Source organism: Lissotriton helveticus, chromosome 8 (assembly GCF_964261635.1).
Source record: "Lissotriton helveticus chromosome 8, aLisHel1.1, whole genome shotgun sequence".
Taxonomy (NCBI): Eukaryota; Metazoa; Chordata; class Amphibia; order Caudata; family Salamandridae; genus Lissotriton; species Lissotriton helveticus.
The window spans coordinates 1,585,429,372-1,585,451,991 of NC_136069.1; the positions used below are offsets into that span (position 1 = coordinate 1,585,429,372).

Consider the following 22,620-nt stretch of genomic DNA (forward strand, 5'->3'; position numbering starts at 1 on the left):
GAGGGAGACAGAGGGAGGGAGACAGACAAAGGGTGACAAAGGGCGACAGACAGAGGGTGACAAAGGGAGGGAGATAGAGGGAGGGAGACAGAGGGAGAGAGACAGAGGGTGACAGACAGAGGGCAACAATCAGAGGGAGACAATCAGAGGGAAGGAGACAAATGGAGGGAGACAAAGGAAGGGTGACAGAGAGGGAGAAAGAGAGAGAGAGGGAGACAGAGGGATGGAGACAGGGGGAGAGACAGACAGAGGGCGACAGACAAAGGGCGACAGACAGAGGGAGACAGACAGAGGGAGACAGACAGAGGGAGGAGGGCGACAGAGGGAGGGAGACAGAGGGGGAGAGAGGGAGGGAGACAGGGAGAGAGAGAGAGAGAGAGCGAGGGAGAGAGAGATAGACAGACAGAGTGAGTGAGACAGAGGGAGACAGGGAGAGGGAGAGGGAGGAGAGAGAGAGAGAGAGAGAGAGAGAGAGAGAGAGAGAGAGAGAGAGAGAGAGAGAGAGAGAGAGAGAGAGAGAGAGAGAGAGAGAGAGAGAGAGAGAGAGAGAGAGAGAGAGAGAGAGAAAGAAATATGTGTGTATGCCGGGTCTGGTGGCTAAGTGGACGAAGGCGTCCACTGCAGGGACCTGTGTTCAACCTCAATGTCATAGTTTTTTTGCTGCTCTAGCCTCTCGCCCCTCCCCCACTGACCCCGCCCCCACCGGTGCAGCCCTCGGCCACAAACCACACTTTAAAGTTGACCCCCGAGAGAAAGTTTGTGAGTACCCATGCTCTAGAACCGCATCAACCTGATTTAAAATGTCTTTGTTTTTTTCCGGTCATTTTTAGTTTTTCCCTCTGTTTTATTGTAGTTGTCAAATCGTCTGCTGTGGCGCCTCACAATATTTTTATCTTCCCCCTATGGGTTTCTTTGTTTATTTAAGCTCTTTGTCTTATTAGATTTTTGTTTAATGTATTTAATACTTGTGCTCAATCATGTTGGAGGATGGTGATGAAGTTAAAATGTTGCCCCCCCCCCCTTCCCCCCCCCCGGAAACATTTCTGCGGATGCCCATGCCAAGGTATCAAACCAGAGACTGTGAACCCAGGCGCCCGTTTTTCAGTTGTTTTGCAAATAGCCGAGTTTGGTATGGTGGACACTCATGTAAAGCGCCTAGAAGAGTACATCTACTTTTCCACTTCTACTTGACTAGTGATGTTCTCAGGAGTAATATTTCCCAGCCATTGTTTCTCGGAATATAAATATTTTCTGTGAATTTTTCTTCACACAATTAACCAGTATTGCTGGACTAATTAATCATAATTGCATTCAGGAGAACGAGTGGCTCAATAAGTCCTGCTTAACTATTGGTCTAGTGTTTGAGGCGAATCTATTCACAAGTGAATTTGATTCTGTGTAAACACGTAGAGTGACGTAGAACCCATGGTGACTGTCACACAACCTGTTCAATGTGCAGTAGAAATAATGCATTCTCTGGTCATGGGCTGTAAAAATAGTAACACGCTCAGTAGTTGGAGGAATGAAGCAAAGGGTCTGGTGGCAGCGTGGTATGCAAAGGAATAGCTCCGCCCCTCCAAAGAGAGTCACACAATGTTCAACAAAAAAATAAGACCTTCAGAGTCTTGCAAGTTTTTAAGATTCAACAATTAATCTACGTCCTTTAATTAGGTAAAAAACTCCGTGACATTGCCATTCTGGGAGTTAAACCTCATTAATAAGCAAAATACTGCTAGCCATTCATAATGCAAACAGAGCTCGTGGTTACTTATATATGCCTTCATTCGTCGGGCAGCAAAACAACTCCACGGTTGCCATGTTACTAGTTTTATACACACTTAAAGCCCTGCTTGCAGTTCAATGAAAAGCGCGTGCACAGTCGCAGGGCACAGCTGGGCAGGCAGTTCAGTGAAGTGAGCGTGCACGCTGGCAGAGCACAGGTGCGCGTGCAGTTCAATGAAAAGCGCGTGCACCCTCGCAGAGCGTAGCCGCGCCTGCAGCTCAGTGAAAAACGCGTGCACAGTCGCACATTTGCGCTTGCAGTTCAGTGAGGAGCGCGTGCACAGTCGAACAGCTGAGCTGGCTGTTCAGTGAGGAGCGCGTGCATGCTCGCCCCCCCCCCCCCCCCCCCCAGAGCTCTTTTTCGTGAGTGCACCTCAAGACATGATGATAAATACGCCGTTAGTGCATGCACAAATGCCATCGATGGGTGATGCTCTCAAAACAATGTATGAATTAATGAAAACATATGAATAATTTAGGATTGACATGAAATAGTGATATAGACAAAGTGCACGGGGCTGAAGGGAGCAAAACACTCAGGGCTACACTCACCAGCAGGCACGAGGGTGCGTGGCAGAACAGTCAACCAGCAGAGCCAGGCGCATGTGTTTACTATCTGCTAATTTCCATACAATTTTAAATCAGGTCAAACATAAATGAACTATGTCCAGGGCAACTCGCTGTATATTGAAAATTGTTCAACATAGAACCAGCTATGGACATTTGAAGGGTCTTGTCTGCCGTTAGGGTCCACAATCGAACGAACAGTAAAATCCAAAAAGGTTTGTAAGATCCATAAAATGGATTGAAAACTTTATTCGAAATTTCTGTTTGCTTGGTGTGAGTGTGTGTGTATGTGTGAGAGAGAGAGAGAGAGAGAGAGAAAGAGAGAGAGAGAGAGGGAGAGGGGAGAGTGAGAGAGAGGTGTGTGTGAGGGAGTGAGAGAGGGGGAGAGGGGAGGGGAGACAGAGGAGAGAGAGAGACAGAATGGTACCTTTAAGGGAAGAGAGAGAAAGAGAGAGAGAGAGAATGGTGTCTGTTGGACACATATTATATTAGATGTTTATTTTGGGGCAGTTATCTTAAAAAAAGGTGTTTTCTTCAAAGTGCACCTCAAAATGGGCACTAATTAGAATTACAGTCCTTAGGCTTCTGTAACCTTTTTTTAATAAATAGTTAATAAAACAATGGGCAATGGTGAGGGTCAGTTGAGTTAGGCAATTTGTGTCTGCAGCATTTACCACATCATTATGTGTCAATTATTTGCCACATAATTTGCTAAATGTATAGATTGCACCTAAATCTTGTTTCTATATCAAACGGATATAATTAATAGTAGCAGAAAATGTGCAAAATAATTTGCATCTTTAGTGTATAATGTAAATAACCTTGCCACATAATTTGGTTCTCCATTCTAATTCAGGCTAGTAGCTCTGAAAAAGTTAAGGCTCTTTCATGTCTGTCTGTGAAATATGGGTTTTTATTACACCATGCATTTTATGCAATAAAAACACCATACCATGTTACCTATATATAAATGTACTTGTTGATCATTCTACAAACTTATCTAGAGTTTACTATTCAGTGAGCCAACATGCCAGCCCGAGGTTTTGTACTTGAGTGGCAATGCCACAATAATGTGTTTTTTCAGTGTGATTACATCAGTCACAAATGTGAGTTCTTGGTTGCAGGTGGTGGACACTGACACTCGTTGGAGACCAGTGTGCATTTTTCACCATTAACAAGAGAGAGAAAGGTCAAAAGGGTAGAAATAAGGAGGAAGAGAAAGACGGCAAAAAAGTGACTGATGGGGAAAGCAGGTATGAAAAGAGTGATATAAAGATAAAAGAAGTATTAAGTGGTGAAAGGAGGAGGCATGATGAGGAAGAAAGAGTCAGCAGCTTTGAAATTTGGCGACTCTGGTGGTGGGCTTCTATGAAAAACATTTGACCTCTTCACTTATATTTTTTGAAACTAGACACTTGGTCACATAGAAGAATTTATTCCCAAAGACCTTCTTGCTCGTTAATACAACACAAAGAAAACTCTGAATTGTGTTAGTTGAGATCATGTATTATGAGTAACAATATCAATGTAAGGTTTATAATATTGCATTAGCAAACAATAGTATAAGAAAGGAAATTGTCAGAGCAATGAAGAAAAAGTAGACACACACACTCACACCCACATTTGTCTCCCTGATCATGTGAAGAAGTGCCATAGTGTTTATTTGTTGGTCTGGCTCGGCAGTAACGCCTATTGCTTACAGTGGGTTCTAGGTCACCCCTCTTCAACCGGATGTATGACATTACAACGCATGCTTTTACATCGCATGCTTTTACAACGCGGTTTTTACAATGCATACCATTACAACGCATAGTGCTTTGGGGCGCTGGATAGTGAATTGTTTAATTTACTATTCCAACTCCAGTCCCCGTGGATAGTAGGGAAGGTGTTGGATAGTACATTAAACCTATTCCCTATCCTAGAGCGCTCCCCCAGCGCAATGCGTTGTAATGGTTTGCGTTGTAAAAGTTGCATCGTAAAGGCACTGCGTGGTAAAAGTTGCGTTGTAAAGGATGTTTCCCCTTCAACCACTGACTTGCCCAGATGAGTGTTTCTGTCTCATCTTCATGCTGTTGATTCTTCAGGTGTATCATCAGAGGCAGCTCCTCCATTGACCCCAGCGATGACAAATAAAATGGTAATTCATCCCCCGTCCTGAACAGAGCATCAGGAAGGGGCGGTGCTTGCTTAATGACATCAACAGGGAGGAGGGTGGGCTGTCTATGTACTGTTTAAAGTGTGCATGTCTGTTTGTCCGGCCGATTTGCCATGGCAAGCCACAGATGCACACTTTAAACATCTCTAACCCAGCTATCTTAAGACAGCTGGGTTAGGGCAAGTGCAGGCCTCCAGAGCACTGTGGAATGCCGAGACAAGCCGCTCCCTCCAATCAGGGTGCTGCTCTCATGCTGCAGGAGAGCAGCGTTGGCATTGGTCAAGGGAGTTGCAGCACCCAGTTCCTGGAAGAAGAGGTCCAACGTGGAGGACTTCGTGTTTGTCTTCAGGTAAGTGTTAGTGGTTTTTTTATTATATTATTTTCTCGCACGCACGCCCGCCCCTTATGATTCCAGCCACCACTGTGTATTATTCTGTCTCCTACAAAGTGTTTCCATTGAAATGCATGAGGGACTATTTCACATCAAAAAGTACACTCAATGATCACACTTTTCGTCACATTGAATTGTTGATCTTATCTGTATCGAAAGAGCAAGTGGTCCTTCTAGCCCCTGCAACATGCACCGCACACCAATCTTACATGGAACGCAATGCAGCAACCAAAGTTGCTACATTGCGTTAAAGGGAGGGCGTAAAACAGGGCCAAATCTGCAAACATATGGTGTGGTTTCTCTTTCTCCCTGTGCTGGCATACTTTGGGCTGCCTTACACGACGCACACACCCTTGCACCATAGTTCAAGGGAGTGTGTGTGACATCCAGCATAGATTTTGTAATGGAAGAATAGCCTTCAAGTACAAAATATAACAATCAATGTTGACTTGTTGAGAAGGTGAATATAAGTCCAAAGCTAATTACACTTTCTGGGTGAGAGTGAGGTAAGCAGTTTGTGCTCTCTGGATTGATATTTTTAAAGTGATAAGCCTGTTCATTGGGTTGTATGTAGCTAATAATTGGTCCAATGTCACATGAACCACTTTTAGCTTTTAAATAGCCATGTGAAATTCACATAATTTGCTTTTATGTGCATTTCCACAACAACGATGCAAAATGGTACAAAATGCAAAACCAGCATTTAGTGCTATATTTTAGCACTGCATTATATGCAAAAAACACAAGTGCGGCTAGCATGATGGTTATTTGCATTGCTCTCGTACTTCTGCACACAATTGTGACGCACATGTATCATGATTACACCACATGGCATAATGGGGTAATTTCTGGAATTTTGCATAACAAGCGTAACACGAAATTCTCGAAATTGTGCAAAATTATGCCAGTTTAAAATAAAGTACACCTCAGACTACAAGGTTTTAGACAACAGGACATTTTATTCTGTTGTTGTAGTTTCGCGTTTAAGATCATCTAAACAACAAACCTGGCAGATTAGATGTTGTTCTGAACATTTTCTAAATGACACAGTTTCATGGAACTGAGTTGGTAGTGTAGAGCGATGTATTCAAATACTTTTTCACTCCTGCACTCACCACCCTGAGTAACAAAACAGATAGAAGAAACTCTTGTAATCTCAGCCTCGGTTCTTCATGAACTTATTTTCATATTTTTCAATTAAGTCCCTCTTTGGAACACTTTTTCACTTGTTTTGTTAATTATCAATGAACTTATTTTCAAATTTTTCAATTAACTCCCTCTTTGGAACACTTTTTCACTTGTTTTGTTAATTATCAATGCACTTAGTCATTATTTCATTCATCCATCTATTCGCAAATCGATCCAACCTTTGCCAGTGTTCCACATTCACTCAGGCTCTCCAACCGTCTCAAACATTTAGGCAAAACTGTCAATGAAGAAGCCCTTTCGCTTAGAAAGAAGCCAGGCCTATTGGCTTTGCCAATGCTTAATAACTTGACTAGTTTGCTTGATGCCATATCCGCATGCAGCTGAAACCTCTTCTTACTTGTCATAATATCCGCCTTTAGAACATTTGGGTTTCTGGTTATGCTCTGCCTAGCATAACAAGCCCTAGATAAGTAGAACCATGCTGCACGCACAGCTGTGCCACTTAAACAGAGCATCCACAATTGGTTCGGAATTGCTATTAAAGGTTAAAACAGTTTTCCTGGGGTTACTTTGAACTGGCCAGCGCGTGCTGATGTCTTTTCAGCAGAACATATTATGCAAATGTTTCAGTCCCTGACAAATACACAATTCCACTAATAAAACCTGTACATGGCTCACCTTGCAGCTGTAAGTAGCATAACAAGGTCTAATTTGTTTACGCTTGTTTTTGTACAAAATGAAACCCAGTTATTACTGACCATGAAGCCTTGTAACGTTTGCATGTGAAATGAGTTACTCTCCTGACTGCTTCCTCTGTGTAAACGTTTTCCAAATAAAGTAGAAATGAATGCAGAGGGTGCATTGTACCAGAGTAGAAATTAAACTATACCATACTATACTGTTGTACTAGATTATACAATACTATATTATACTATGCTATACTTGACTATACACCACACCATACTATGCTGTACGAGACTGCTGTACTATATTATACACTACTATATTATACTAAGCTATACTGTACCTACAACATATCAGACTAAACTATACAAGACTACTGTACTATATCATACTATACTATATTTTACTACTCTATACTTACTGTACTATCTACTTTACCACACTATACTGTACAAGACTATTGTACTATATTATACTATACTATATTATACTACACTATACTGTACTAAATACCATACCAAACTATACTGTACTATACTATTATACTAGATTATACAATACTATAATATAACATGCTATACTGTACTATACACCATACCATACTATGCTGTATGAGACTACTGTACGTTATTATACAATACTATATTATACTAAGCTATACTGTACATACACCATATCACCTATATTATACTACTCTATACTGTACTAGATACCGTACTAAACTGTACAAGTCTATTGTACTAAATGATACTATACTATATTATACTACACTATACTGTACTATATACTTTACCATACTATACTGTTCAAGGCTAGTCTACTATATTATTCTATACTGTACTATATTATATTAGGTAATACTGTACTAAATACTATAACATACTATACTGTACAAGACTACTTTACTATATTACTATAATACATTGGATTCTGTAACCGCTGTATAAATATACGTCTCTAATTTCTTTATAAGAGGCGACTAGTGATGCACTTAGTCCCGGAACATAAAGAAAATAAGTTATTACAGTCCAGTTCTTACCTCACAATGCTTTTCTGCCATCAGCCAGCAGCCAGGTGAAAGGCATGTTGGGACATAGCGCATAATTGAAGCAGGTGTTTAAAAAAAAGAAAATGGATTGTTGCTTTTCTTTCTTCTGCTCTATTTTAATAGCTTACAATGACAAGTAGAAGAATATTTTTCTGCACTTCTCAGATAGAGAAAAGCTAGTATCTTTTGCATGTTTCTACACATTCTGAGCTACTGCAGCTTTTTTTTAAATTTGTTTTTTTAAACCTGACCTGTATTGAACTGTTTCTAAAATCAGTTTGCAACAAATATGTAACAGGTTTCTGATGTGTTTAATTTTGCACTAGAGGTTTTATTTTTGTTCTTGATGTTTGCAAACATGCTCACGCTTTCATATCAAAGAGCTATGCACCAAGGTTTTAAGTGGTTTGTGGGAAAGGTGATGGTGTGACCATATATTATATGGGCTAAAGTACCCCCTGATGTACATGATAAGGATATTGCAAGTCACTTCGGAGTTACATAACCTTTTAAAGGACTCGAACTTTGGCTTCATTCCTCTGTATGGTTATGGAACTCCTCTGTGACTTGCAATATCCTTGCAATGTACAGCAGCGGGTAGTTTATCCTTTATATACTACATAATGCTACGCTATACAAGAAACCATTGTATTATAATATACTATACTATATCACAGTACTATATTATGCTTTACCATATTACACTACACTATACTGTACTATATACCATACCATCCCGTACCATACTGCAAGAACCCAGTGAATTATATGATACTATACTATATTACACTGTACTGTACCACTCTATGCCATAATATACTATGCTATACTATACTAGGTACCATACTATACTGCAAGAGACCATTCATTGTATTATATTTTACTATACCACGTTATACTGTAATATATTACGCTATACCATATTATACAATACTATACTGTACTATATACCATAATGTACTATGCCATACTATACTAAATCATACTATTCTCTACTATCCTATCTTTTACTGTACTATACAATATTGCACTATACTATACTATTTTATACCCTACTGTACTGTACTGCACAATACTATAGTACACTGTACTACACTATATTATACCATACTGTTCATTGGTATCAGACTCTTGAAAGCATTAAGAAATTTAGTTAGATTGCCTGGGTAATATTTTGTTATACTTCCATTTTAAATATCCTGCCTGATATACTATAAAATAACACAACATTTTAGATAACTGTTTTGCAATGATATATCTTAATGAGTAGGTGCATCTACTAGACAGAGCTGCAATCAAAGTATGTCATCATTCCTCCTTGATGTGTGCACTGTAATAATAACCAGTGATTCTGAAATATTTAATTGATATCACACTGATCTTATATGGCACCAAGTATACATCTTATTTACATAATTGTTAATGTATGCATGCTGTTATCTACAAACCTTCTTGGGCATTCGGGGAATATGCATTACTGTATTGTCATCACGAAATGTGACCCACCTATATAATTCTCGATAGAGTTTAATTTGAGACCTATATTATATGTCAATTTACTAAGAGAATATACATTATATACTAACAAATCAATTTTCCTGAATCCTCCTGCGCATTTTGGAATAACCATTAACCTATGAACATTAACCCCTTCGCTGCTGGCCCGTTTCCACCGCTGTGCGGTAAACAAACGAACAGGGCAGGGCCGTGACGAACCCCAGCCGTCATCCGCACATGAGCACCGCGGAGCGTGACGGCTGGGGTTCGTCACTGGCATGCAAGGGGTTAATGAACTGTATGTCTAAAAACAGGGTGTGATGACCAATAACTTAAAAAATCAATAGGTGGTATTACAATGGACCAAGATCACAATGTCATTCTCATACTGAAGCTAGGAAAGTACAAAGTACAGTTTTCACAACAGATAGTCCCAAAGAGTGTGTCTCAAAATTTGTAGTATTCACAAAAACATTCTTTGTATAAAATGTTGGAAACCGGCTATTTCTGGTAGGCTAAGGCTTATGCCAAAGCCAGGCAGAAACCACCATTCCAGTCAGGGCAAGGAAGTCACACGCCAAGATAACCCCTGCTCGCCCTCTAGGTAGCATGGCGCGGGCAGTCTAGGCTAAACTCGGAGGCGATGTGTAAAGCATTTGCGTCAGCGCACGACAGCAACAACATACTAGGCACACCACAAAAGAGACTCCACACAAGGTTATATTAAAATAACTTTTGTATTGTCAAAACATATCAGATAGACATCACACATGTACATTGTGCCAACGGGCACGGCAATATTCACAAGGGATTATGTACACAGGACAGGGCCACATAGGCCACTGTCTGAATCAACACTTTGCAGATATAGAAATACTTGTCAGAAATTAGAATAAAAGTATATAAACTTCACTGTAACACAAAGCAACAGTTATAGATCACACCCAGTAACTACTGGGAACAGGTAAGTACCACCTACGCAACCCTACACTCCTTGGGAGACTGTCACGCAGGGGACCAGGACCTTACTAGGACCACCTGTACTAAGAAAGAAGAACCACCTAAGTATCACACAGCATTTAGGGGTCTAAGAAAGAATACATTACTCATGATGCAATAAACCTACATTCAGAGGAGTAGAAAAGACAACCACCTAAGAATAAACACATTTAGGGGTATAAACCAGAACACCTTACCCATGATGCATGAACACATTCAGAGGAGTAATAAAGGAAAACCACCTAAGTAGCACACAGCGTCTAGGGGTCTAAGAAAGAACACAGTACCCATGATGCATAAAGATACATTCAGAGGAGTAATAAAGAGAAACACATAATGTATAAACCTACACATTCAGCGGTGTTAAGAATAAAGCACATGATGCAATAAAATTACATTCAGAGGTACCAGAATAATACAGTAGCGCAAAAGTCACATGAGGCAAATACTATCACATGAGCCACTACCTGTGGCAGTCCCTAGGCCAACGGCCTTGTTGGGGCTCAGACGCCCTGAGTCCAAAGTCAGGGTGCCAGTCTCAAAGTACAAAAAGCCTAAACGTGGCAGGTGCCCACAAAGTGCTGGGCACCTGGAGAACAACAAACTTGCGCCAGGGCCCTCACTGGCCCTTAGGCGCCAACTGCGCCACTGCTGGAGCCACACAGGCTCTGGGCATATCACACATGCCCCAGACGTTGGAGCCACACAGACTCTTAAAACAATGATGCCCCCAGGAGCCTCACCGGACTCTAGTCCTCACACTCGGGGGTAGGAGGGGACGAGCACCGACAATATGCCCCGAAGCCCCCCCCTCTCGAATATGGCCCTCTCTGGAGCCAAACGGGCTCTACACCCCGTTGGGGCGGCCCGCTGCCATCTGGGGCCGCCCTGAAGCAGTGCCTCTAACCCGGCACCAACACGAAGCAATGCGGGCCCTCAAGAGCCCCTCGCGGGCTCTTTGCTCACGGTGGGGCGACCCACTGCCATTCGGGGCCGCCCTTCCTTGGTGCCTCTACCGGCACCACGAGAACCCATCTGCTCCCTCACGGAGCAGCAGCATCACGGAGCCCCCGTCTCACCCGGTCCACATGGAGCCCCCCCAGCCCTTCAACTCACCGGGCCTCAGGGGCGGCTCCTCCGGGCGGCGGCTCTCTTCGTCTGGCCAGCGCGGGGCTCCTCTTCCACCACGGAGCCCCGCCGGGCCGCTCAGCCGCTCGCGGCCGCTCTCCTCTCGCTGCAGGGCTCCCTCGGCACACGGGAGCCCTGTTAACCGGCCGCCACCTTTCTCGTCTTCCCCATTCTTCCACGGCCTCAGGGGCGGCCCAGCCAATCGCGTCGCGGCTCCTGCGACGAGCCCCTCATGACGCGAGGCCGCCAACCAATGGCAGCGCGGCCTCGCCGATGACGCGACTATCCACCGGCCAACCAGAGCGTGCCCCTCCTCGGGTCTCGTCCAATCCGGTCGCGGCCCCTTCGTGGTTTGTTTTCACCGCGGCAGATCGAGGTGGGCACTCGTAATTGATTAAGTAAATACGGCCAGGAATCCTCAGCGCCTCCAGCGCTATAAGCGAGCACCAAAAGCGCTCCTAAGCACTAGAAAGTCCAGCGACAGCGCTCTCATGCGCTTGGGGGAAATGAAGCGCTCCAAAGCGCTAGACAGCAGGCAGGGCACTCCCAGGCGCTCAAGGCGAAGCCCAGCGCCTTTAGGCGCTAGAAACCAACTCCAGCGCTCTCCACAGGAAAAGGGCAGCTTCTCCATGCTGCCATGGTCCCAGAACTTCCCCAGGGGCAAAGCCAAGTCCCCCCTTCAGCCCAGGCAGGCAGAAGGGTCCCCCAGGAGTCCAGGAATCCAGGTGTCCAGGGGCTGGGCAGCGCCCAACCCTGGTAGATCCCAGTCAGCCACAAGAGCAAAGACAAGAAACCTCTGGAAGGAGACACAGCCCCTTCTTATACACAAAAATGCCTTTGAAGTACTTTGAAGCTTTCGTGCAAGGCGAGCCCTAAGCTCGGGGAGTATCTGGTTTCCCTCTCCTGTCAGCCTCAGGTCAGAGGTGACAGGGGGCCATCGGGAGGGAGAGTCATCCAGGGTGGGCCGACAGACACAGCCTGGCACCACCAGAGCTCTTTCCACTCCCCCCTAACAGCAGATGGGGGCCTTTCATCTACGGCTTGACTCAGACCCCCCTCCTCCAGACAGTCCATCTACCAACAGGCCCAGGCATGCCTGGGCCAGGCCCATCAGCCAATCCCGTGCTAGCAGACTCACTACACAATTATGCCAACTTCTAAAAGTGGCGCTTCTGGACTAGATACAGCCATGCCGCATACACCATTCTGCAGCATTCATTCTCACGAGTTCATACATATCAAACTCGCCCCTGCACTCCCCATGCATCAGGAATCTACCATGGGCATACATATTCCCCATTCATTCCTATGGGAGGGCAGGTCACTCACCATCCATACACAGAAAGCACACGCACTTTACACTGTACCACAGTGAAAGAGTGCGCAGAGGCCTACAATCACCAATCCAGGTTCCAAAAACAGGCTAGGAAAAAGCAAAAAGTCACGGGGTAAACCTGCCCAAAGGACCGGGTCCAACACATCCCCCTTCCAGCCAAAACGCAGGGTAGACCAATCACTACACTGATGGTCTTCAATGCTTTGGGCGACAAAACCACGGAGACGGGCCTGCAGGGCAGGGCCACCTTACAGTTTTTCGCCACCCTGAACCTACAGGGATTTCCCTCACAAAAGCTCTCTGACACAACTAGGATACCCCACTGGTACACTCTAGTCATCCACAGCCAGGACCAGGCCCTAGGCCATCCAAAGATCACAGGTCCTAACCAATCCACAGAGTGGGGGCAGCAGCCCCTGGCACACAATAGCCAATCTCCACTCTCTCCCTCAGGGTAGCTACACTACCACTGATCCTACAACCTAGGGACCACACCCTCAGGCTGACTAGAGGTCACGGGCAAGCATGCCCCACCCTACCTCTACTCCATCAATGTTAGAACTGGGGGTCTCCAGTTGGCAGAGGTAAGTACCTTAGACCAAGTAGGGACCCTTGCTTCCAGACAGGGTGAAGGAATAACCCTCACAGGGAAGCACTCACCAGAACACAACTCTCCTACCAGATCAGGACCTCACTCCGTCACTGGTCTACCACCTGGAAACGATTCCACTTCTGAGGTACAAAGCACACAGCACAGTCCCTCTTCAAGCAGGTGGGGGGACACAGCACACAGCAAAGTCCCCTTTCCTCTACCTTAGTGGAAACAACAAACTGCAGGCGGGCCCCAGAACACACAGCAAGGGCAGCCCCCTCGGTCTCTTCAGCTGATTCACTTTGGTAGAGTTCCTCTTGACCTAGAAGTTTCCTAATCTCCCAACCTAGGATTTACACCCTTAAGTTGCACCGGGGTCAGAAGTACACCGTCCTTCTGCACCCCCTTCCAGTTCCACTATCACAGGCACAGTATGTCTCAGGCTAGACAGAGCACACGCCAGCGGCGTAGCAGCGACACACTCTCCTCCAGTACTCCCTATCACAGGGTGATTCTCAGTATGTTCCCGGCTAGACAGAGCACACACCAGCGGCGTATCAGCAACACACTTTCCTCCCACCGGGGTCAGAAGTAAGGACACCGTCCCTCTGCACCCCCCTCCAGAGTTCTGCACCCTCCCACCTGGGAGCGGTACCCCTGGAAGCCAACAACCGGTCAGGACACTGACTACAGATGCCCTTCCTTCCAGGTCAGGCTGAACCTGAACCTGGCCTCCCCCCTCCTCGGGGAACAACCTCCAGAGGCCCCAAAAAAAAAATGGTCAAGCACTCTAGACTGTCAAATGCTCAGCGAGCCAGGACTTCTGCACCCTCCACTTAGGAGCGGTACAGCCCAACACTAGGACCGCCGGAGTTCTGATTACAGACACTCCCCATCCTCTTGACACAGGAAGATCCTCCTCAAATGACTTAGAAGTACAGCCTAGGCCCCTGACCTGGCGCTCCCTTAGGGAACCCTCCAGGCCCTGAGATAGGGTTTCGGGCCAACGTGGGACACACCGTCCCACACTCACTCCGCCTCCACTGAGACAGGACGTGAGCCCCTACACCCCTATCATCCTAATGGGACATAGCTGGGCTACACATGAACCTCTTCACCTACACAGGATCATCAGATACACAAGCCACTACTTTTAGAATCACTTTCTAATGTCTCTGCACAACATCCAGCACACCGCCAGACATCCACCTTCTTGTCCAATGCCTCTGCAGGACGTCCTGCACACCACCAGAGGTACACCTCACGTGCAAGCTCCTTAAAAAAAACTCACACGAACTCCTCCAGTTCAAGACACCACTCATCCACACACTCCCCCTCCAGACTGGTGAGACAGTTCCTCACTGCCTCTGACTCTCAACCTGTCACTCTCTTACTGAGCACCAGGCACCATACTCTGGGAACTGGGAATGGGACTTCACGCACTGGACACATTTAAGCTGCCACCACTGGATCCTACCATACTGGGGAATCCAGACACACACACTACACTCAGGGAATAACCACCCTCCTGAGCAAGCAATTTCTCCTCCACCCTCCCTCTCTTCCATCTACCCACACAGGGACAGGAATAGGGATTGGACACTGGACCCAGCAAGGGATTCCTAACCTATGGGAACCTCCCCTATCTACTGGCGTCCCGCCCTGTCATTTTCTCTCATCTGCCACTAAACATAAAGCGCAGGAACACCATCTGAAAATGACACTTCTGAGGAAAAACAAAATCAAAAACAATAATCCCAAATATGTGACTATCTGAAAAACGCAGAGTTTTTGTAATGTAGCCAGTTGTCGCTATGGCGCTGGGCAAACGCACGTCCAAATCCGCACCGCTGACCCACCAATGTTGGAAACCGGCTATTTCTGGTAGGCTAAGGCTTATGCCAAAGCCAGGCAGAAACCACCATTCCAGTCAGGGCAAGGAAGTCACACGCCAAGATAACCCCTGCTCGCCCTCTAGGTAGCATGGCGCGGGCAGTCTAGGCTAAACTCGGAGGCGATGTGTAAAGCATTTGCGTCAGCGCACGACAGCAACAACATACTAGGCACACCACAAAAGAGACTCCACACAAGGTTATATTAAAATAACTTTTGTATTGTCAAAACATATCAGATAGACATCACACATGTACATTGTGCCAACGGGCACGGCAATATTCACAAGGGATTATGTACACAGGACAGGGCCACATAGGCCACTGTCTGAATCAACACTTTGCAGATATAGAAATACTTGTCAGAAATTAGAATAAAAGTATATAAACTTCACTGTAACACAAAGCAACAGTTATAGATCACACCCAGTAACTACTGGGAACAGGTAAGTACCACCTACGCAACCCTACACTCCTTGGGAGACTGTCACGCAGGGGACCAGGACCTTACTAGGACCACCTGTACTAAGAAAGAAGAACCACCTAAGTATCACACAGCATTTAGGGGTCTAAGAAAGAATACATTACTCATGATGCAATAAACCTACATTCAGAGGAGTAGAAAAGACAACCACCTAAGAATAAACACATTTAGGGGTATAAACCAGAACACCTTACCCATGATGCATGAACACATTCAGAGGAGTAATAAAGGAAAACCACCTAAGTAGCACACAGCGTCTAGGGGTCTAAGAAAGAACACAGTACCCATGATGCATAAAGATACATTCAGAGGAGTAATAAAGAGAAACACATAATGTATAAACCTACACATTCAGCGGTGTTAAGAATAAAGCACATGATGCAATAAAATTACATTCAGAGGTACCAGAATAATACAGTAGCGCAAAAGTCACATGAGGCAAATACTATCACATGAGCCACTACCTGTGGCAGTCCCTAGGCCAACGGCCTTGTTGGGGCTCAGACGCCCTGAGTCCAAAGTCAGGGTGCCAGTCTCAAAGTACAAAAAGCCTAAACGTGGCAGGTGCCCACAAAGTGCTGGGCACCTGGAGAACAACAAACTTGCGCCAGGGCCCTCACTGGCCCTTAGGCGCCAACTGCGCCACTGCTGGAGCCACACAGGCTCTGGGCATATCACACATGCCCCAGACGTTGGAGCCACACAGACTCTTAAAACAATGATGCCCCCAGGAGCCTCACCGGACTCTAGTCCTCACACTCGGGGGTAGGAGGGGACGAGCACCGACAATATGCCCCGAAGCCCCCCCCTCTCGAATATGGCCCTCTCTGGAGCCAAACGGGCTCTACACCCCGTTGGGGCGGCCCGCTGCCATCTGGGGCCGCCCTGAAGCAGTGCCTCTAACCCGGCACCAACACGAAGCAATGCGGGCCCTCAAGAGCCCCTCGCGGGCTCTTTGCTCACGGTGGGGCGACCCACTGCCATTCGGGGCCGCCCTTCCTTGGTGCCTCTACCGGCACCACGAGAACCCATCTGCTCCCTCACGGAGCAGCAGCATCACGGAGCCCCCGTCTCACCCGGTCCACATGGAGCCCCCCCAGCCCTTCAACTCACCGGGCCTCAGGGGCGGCTCCTCCGGGCGGCGGCTCTCTTCGTCTGGCTAGCGCGGGGCTCCTCTTCCACCACGGAGCCCCGCCGGGCCGCTCAGCCGCTCGCGGCCGCTCTCCTCTCGCTGCAGGGCTCCCTCGGCACACGGGAGCCCTGTTAACCGGCCGCCACCTTTCTCGTCTTCCCCATTCTTCCACGGCCTCAGGGGCGGCCCAGCCAATCGCGTCGCGGCTCCTGCGACGAGCCCCTCATGACGCGAGGCCGCCAACCAATGGCAGCGCGGCCTCGCCGATGACGCGACTATCCACCGGCCAACCAGAGCGTGCCCCTCCTCGGGTCTCGTCCAATCCGGTCGCGGCCCCTTCGTGGTTTGTTTTCACCGCGGCAGATCGAGGTGGGCACTCGTAATTGATTAAGTAAATACGGCCAGGAATCCTCAGCGCCTCCAGCGCTATAAGCGAGCACCAAAAGCGCTCCTAAGCACTAGAAAGTCCAGCGACAGCGCTCTCATGCGCTTGGGGGAAATGAAGCGCTCCAAAGCGCTAGACAGCAGGCAGGGCACTCCCAGGCGCTCAAGGCGAAGCCCAGCGCCTCTAGGCGCTAGAAACCAACTCCAGCGCTCTCCACAGGAAAAGGGCAGCTTCTCCATGCTGCCATGGTCCCAGAACTTCCCCAGGGGCAAAGCCAAGTCCCCCCTTCAGCCCAGGCAGGCAGAAGGGTCCCCCAGGAGTCCAGGAATCCAGGTGTCCAGGGGCTGGGCAGCGCCCAACCCTGGTAGATCCCAGTCAGCCACAAGAGCAAAGACAAGAAACCTCTGGAAGGAGACACAGCCCCTTCTTATACACAAAAATGCCTTTGAAGTACTTTGAAGCTTTCGTGCAAGGCGAGCCCTAAGCTCGGGGAGTATCTGGTTTCCCTCTCCTGTCAGCCTCAGGTCAGAGGTGACAGGGGGCCATCGGGAGGGAGAGTCATCCAGGGTGGGCCGACAGACACAGCCTGGCACCACCAGAGCTCTTTCCACTCCCCCCTAACAGCAGATGGGGGCCTTTCATCTACGGCTTGACTCAGACCCCCCTCCTCCAGACAGTCCATCTACCAACAGGCCCAGGCATGCCTGGGCCAGGCCCATCAGCCAATCCCGTGCTAGCAGACTCACTACACAATTATGCCAACTTCTAAAAGTGGCGCTTCTGGACTAGATACAGCCATGCCGCATACACCATTCTGCAGCATTCATTCTCACGAGTTCATACATATCAAACTCGCCCCTGCACTCCCCATGCATCAGGAATCTACCATGGGCATACATATTCCCCATTCATTCCTATGGGAGGGCAGGTCACTCACCATCCATACACAGAAAGCACACGCACTTTACACTGTACCACAGTGAAAGAGTGCGCAGAGGCCTACAATCACCAATCCAGGTTCCAAAAACAGGCTAGGAAAAAGCAAAAAGTCACGGGGTAAACCTGCCCAAAGGACCGGGTCCAACATATAAGAAGACACAAAGCCAAAATAATATGTAGCATATAGCATAAGACATCCACAACTGAATTGAATTAGGATATTACAAGTCACTAAGAAGTTCAATGAATGTAGAGAAGCACAAGCCACCTTTTAAAGTGCCATTATAAACTTATGGAACTCCAATATGACTTGCAATAGTCTTGTTCTGTTCCTCTGAGAGTACTTTATTCCCCTTAAAACACATAGGGGCATATTATCAAGCCAAATTCCGCCGCTTTAGCGGCGGTTTTCGGCCAAAAAGCGGCGATTTTTGTACGCTCAATTATCAAGGACGCGCTAATGCGTGTTTCCGTGAGTAAGCAGCCCTTTTAACTCCACTTTGCATGTCAGCGATGAATATTGCTAATGACATGCAAAGTAGGCGTTCCTTACCATTTCTCCATGGAAATCCGCGCTGACACGGCAGCTCAATATTAGCAAGCCTCGAGCAATCCCACAATGCCATAAAATAAACCGCGCTAACCGCTGTTATCGCAGGTTTGTAACGCCTGGTTTGAAACAGACTTAGTCATACTTATAATTGCAGGTGGATTGTACAGCTGGTGCAACATGTTCCTATCACCAAGGATGAGCTTATCGCTGCCGTTTTTATGCTGGATTTCCAGCGATGTGCACGGAATTCGGCGCTATTGCAGGATTTATTATCATGGTGGTGATATGCGTTGATAATAACGCAATATCTCGGCGATTAAATCCTGCGATACGCGCCGTTAAACAGAATCACGCAAAGCGGGAAATGCAATATTTATCTCGTTTCCTTGATAATATGCCCCAATGTTTCAAAAATGTAAAACATAGGTAAAGAGAAGTATCAAAAAGGAGTATACACACTCTCTTTGTGAACATCTATTAGATGTGGTATTCAAAACCAGTTAATGTTGACACAATTAACTGTAGCACATAATGATAGTGAAAAATAGCAATTATATTAAAAAATATTGTGCAATGGTAACAATATTTTAGAAGCCCATTTGCCTAATATTGCTCTCTTGCTCTCTGTTAAAGTCTGATGAAGAAAAATAATTCCCAGTCCCCAGCAATGAATTATGGTGCATCCCCCATCTTCAATCACTATCAAAAATTGAACGCAGTTTTGGGGAGATTGTGGCATACCTTTTGGCCTGCAATGAATTGTTTTATGGGACTTGTGACATTATTTGTATATAGCTCGTGAGTGATGACATCAAAACTCGCTTGCAATGAGAAGCTTAGTGATTACTTTGTGTAAGGTTACAATTTATTTGCTGTTCTCAGAGTTAATTGTAAGTTTACAACTGCTGAGACTCCATAATCGGGGTGGAGAATTCTGCACAAACAAAGATATGAGACAGGCTTATCAGAGGAATAGAAATAAATACTAAATTTACACAAACGTGTACGTTTACCTTTGTGAATCAGGCCTAGAGACTAGATTTGAGTTCATTTCTCTGGCCATCTGCTCGGTCATAAAAGCTCCATCCCTCTTAGTAAATAGATAGTTAATTATTAGGTTAAAATTAATTGTTGTGGACCGAATGTAGCAAATTTAATTGGAAAGACCTGAGCGAAGACGCCTGTCCACATAACGCGCATCCTTGCTTTGTAGAACACTTTAATTTATGTTTGTGGACATTGTGAGCTGGTACACATTGTTGAACAGCATCAAATTGTCAGTGTCTGAATCAGGATTAACAGCTCCAGAATGCTGTCGATGCCCCTATGGTAATGTGCTTAATAGATCTCCATGTTCATGCCTAGATCGCTCAATCAAAGACATAGAGGTGCAGGACTAAAGAAAACATTAATTGCACATTTTTTCCCGCCTTTTTCTCACCTAAGAAGAATCCACTTTCCCTTTGCACTCGTGAATAAAGGGGGTGTTAGTGATGTTTTCCTCCATTTGTTACATCACTTTCCCATAATTCTTTTGGGTAGATCTCCAGATGTGCAATAAATGCTGCATTCTTCACTAAGGATCCGAAGGAGACAGACGAAGCTGCCTTCTCGCCAGAGTAAATCGCCAAGGCGTCCCAGACCTAAATATCCTTCCACCGGCTGGTGTACAGGAATCATCACAAATTAAATGAACCAGACAGCAATACAGAGCTACATGTGCTTGTTGGCTGACTTGCACCATTCCCAATAGAAGACCAGACAAATCATACACCTAATAATAAGGCTGTCCAACCTTAATCCAGTCCTGATGAAGACCCGCTTTTGATGCACATAAATCAGCGCATCACCCCCAGGGTCGAAACGTCGACGTTCTATGCTACATATCCGTCTGCACAAAGTCCCATTGAACAAAAGAAATAATTAAATTCTCCGGCGACTATTGTGTTTTGCTGTGGGAATTTTTTTTTAAAAATTTTCTTTTATGTATATATGTTCTATCACTTGTAAACACCCAGTCACCAGACACGACTCCTTTTGTATTCACAGTCCATGTGTTTTGTGTATTTTGGACAGCATAACTCAAATCTCTGAAAAAGTTAAATACAAAAAAAGGTTTGGCCTCAGCACCAGGAAGCCTAGGCACATAAGGTTCCTTTACAGACAGGATACCCTTGCACCCCAGGGCCATACATTTTAAAATAGTAAGCCATTATTTTGAACAAAGTAAGATTCCCCCTGATTTTTCTAATCAACCATTCACAGAATGTAGGAAGGTGGATACCTGACTATGGTTACCCCAGATTTTTTTGCCTAGTGTTTAGCTGGTTTTCGACTCAGTTGTCCTGGGATCCTGCTAATCAGGGCCCCAGGCTATCTGCTCTCACTGTAAAATGGACTCCATGTATTTTAGGTACATCTCCAATTGGATATTGGGTCACCCTTGTGAGACCCTGTATAGTGTACCATAGGTACCCAGGGTATAGGTGCATCCAAGGCCTACCAGGGGCTGCAGCATGAATTATGCCACCCTTGGCTGGCCATCCAAATTGACACAACCGGCTGATCACTCAGCTGGGGCAAGGTTGTGTAATCACCCCTTGCTTAGATATAGTATTCCTATATCTAACCTTATATATAGATACAAATGCACCTATAAGTCACTCCTATGGCAGGCCTTAACAATCCTGGAGGCAGAGTGCTTGGCTTTACGTGAGATGGTGCTCTAGCATGAGCTGAGCCTGTCTGCAGCTTTCGGAACCATGTCCTTATAGCTGTTCTATGATATAGCCATACCATATACTCTTAAGTGCATTATAATCCTCGCGGTTAAATGCTAACTTTGGTTTGGCTTTATCAAAACATGTCGTGTAAGGTGTCATACACTTTGGAATACTACCCCCTCGCCAGTTCTGGCGACGGGGGTAGCATTCCACCCTTCTAGAGGGAGAAGACATGTTGTTCCTGTTAATCCCGGTTAAAGTTAACCAGAGCCTCAGCATCACAAAATGGATGCTGCTGCCACAGACACAAGTCTGACCTCCTGCTGCTGGGAGTCCTTCCAGCGAGGGAGGCTTGGACAATAGGTTTCCTGTCTTGGGAGGTGCTTGCACCACCCCAGACAGGCCATAGTGTATTGGGGCAGGGAGGGCTGAATGAAATGAGACACTGCCTGGGGCACACAAGGTGTCCCATGCATAGCCCGGTTCAAACCAGTTGCTGGTGCACTCCAGCCCCAACTCTGGCGCGAAACTGGACAAAGGGAAAGGGGTGTAACCACCCCCTTCCCTGGTCCCACCCATAGGAGGGACCTAGCAGGTAATCCAGCCCGTCAGATTGGTATATAGGTAGGAGCTGAGTCAAGAGACTTTAGATTTATCCTGAACTGAAACTTGAAACGAAACTCTGTACCTTCGACATTCTATTGCAACTAGAAGTCAAGGAGTGACCACCCTGTGCAAACAGGCACCATCCAGCGATCTGCGGTTTACTTTGTCAACGCTCCCGCCGGAGCCCGAGCACAGAGTCCGACAAGAGCCAGACTTCCAGACTTCTTTGACCCCGATCCACAGTCACAGCAAAGCTGAGACCCGTGGAGGCGACGAGAGACGTGGGACCGGCCATCTTGAAAAGCCTGCTCTTTGCTACTTGTTCAGCTTCTGAGGCACCCTCGAAGTTGTACATTGGGGATTGAGAAGCACCAACTCCGAGCACCTTCTGCACCGACGCACAGCCCTCCACACTCCACAAGTGCCACGTGGGGCCTGCCAGTGTTTTTGTGCTCGACGCGTCTGTCCGGTTACTTGCCCGTTGGCTAGTGGCCTCTGTGAGGATGAACCTTCGAATCTGAACCACCTGCCTGGTTGCTCCACGTGGGCCCCTGCTTCCCTGCAAAGGAAAAGCCCCC

General features: G+C 46.4%; 1 protein-coding gene across 2 annotated transcripts in view; it reads right to left on the reverse strand.

The window, feature by feature from the left end:
* ARRB1 (arrestin beta 1) overlaps positions 1-22,620 on the reverse strand; it is an 841,034-nt gene that overhangs the window by 642,894 nt on the left and 175,520 nt on the right. The gene's annotated exons all lie outside the window — the stretch shown is intronic.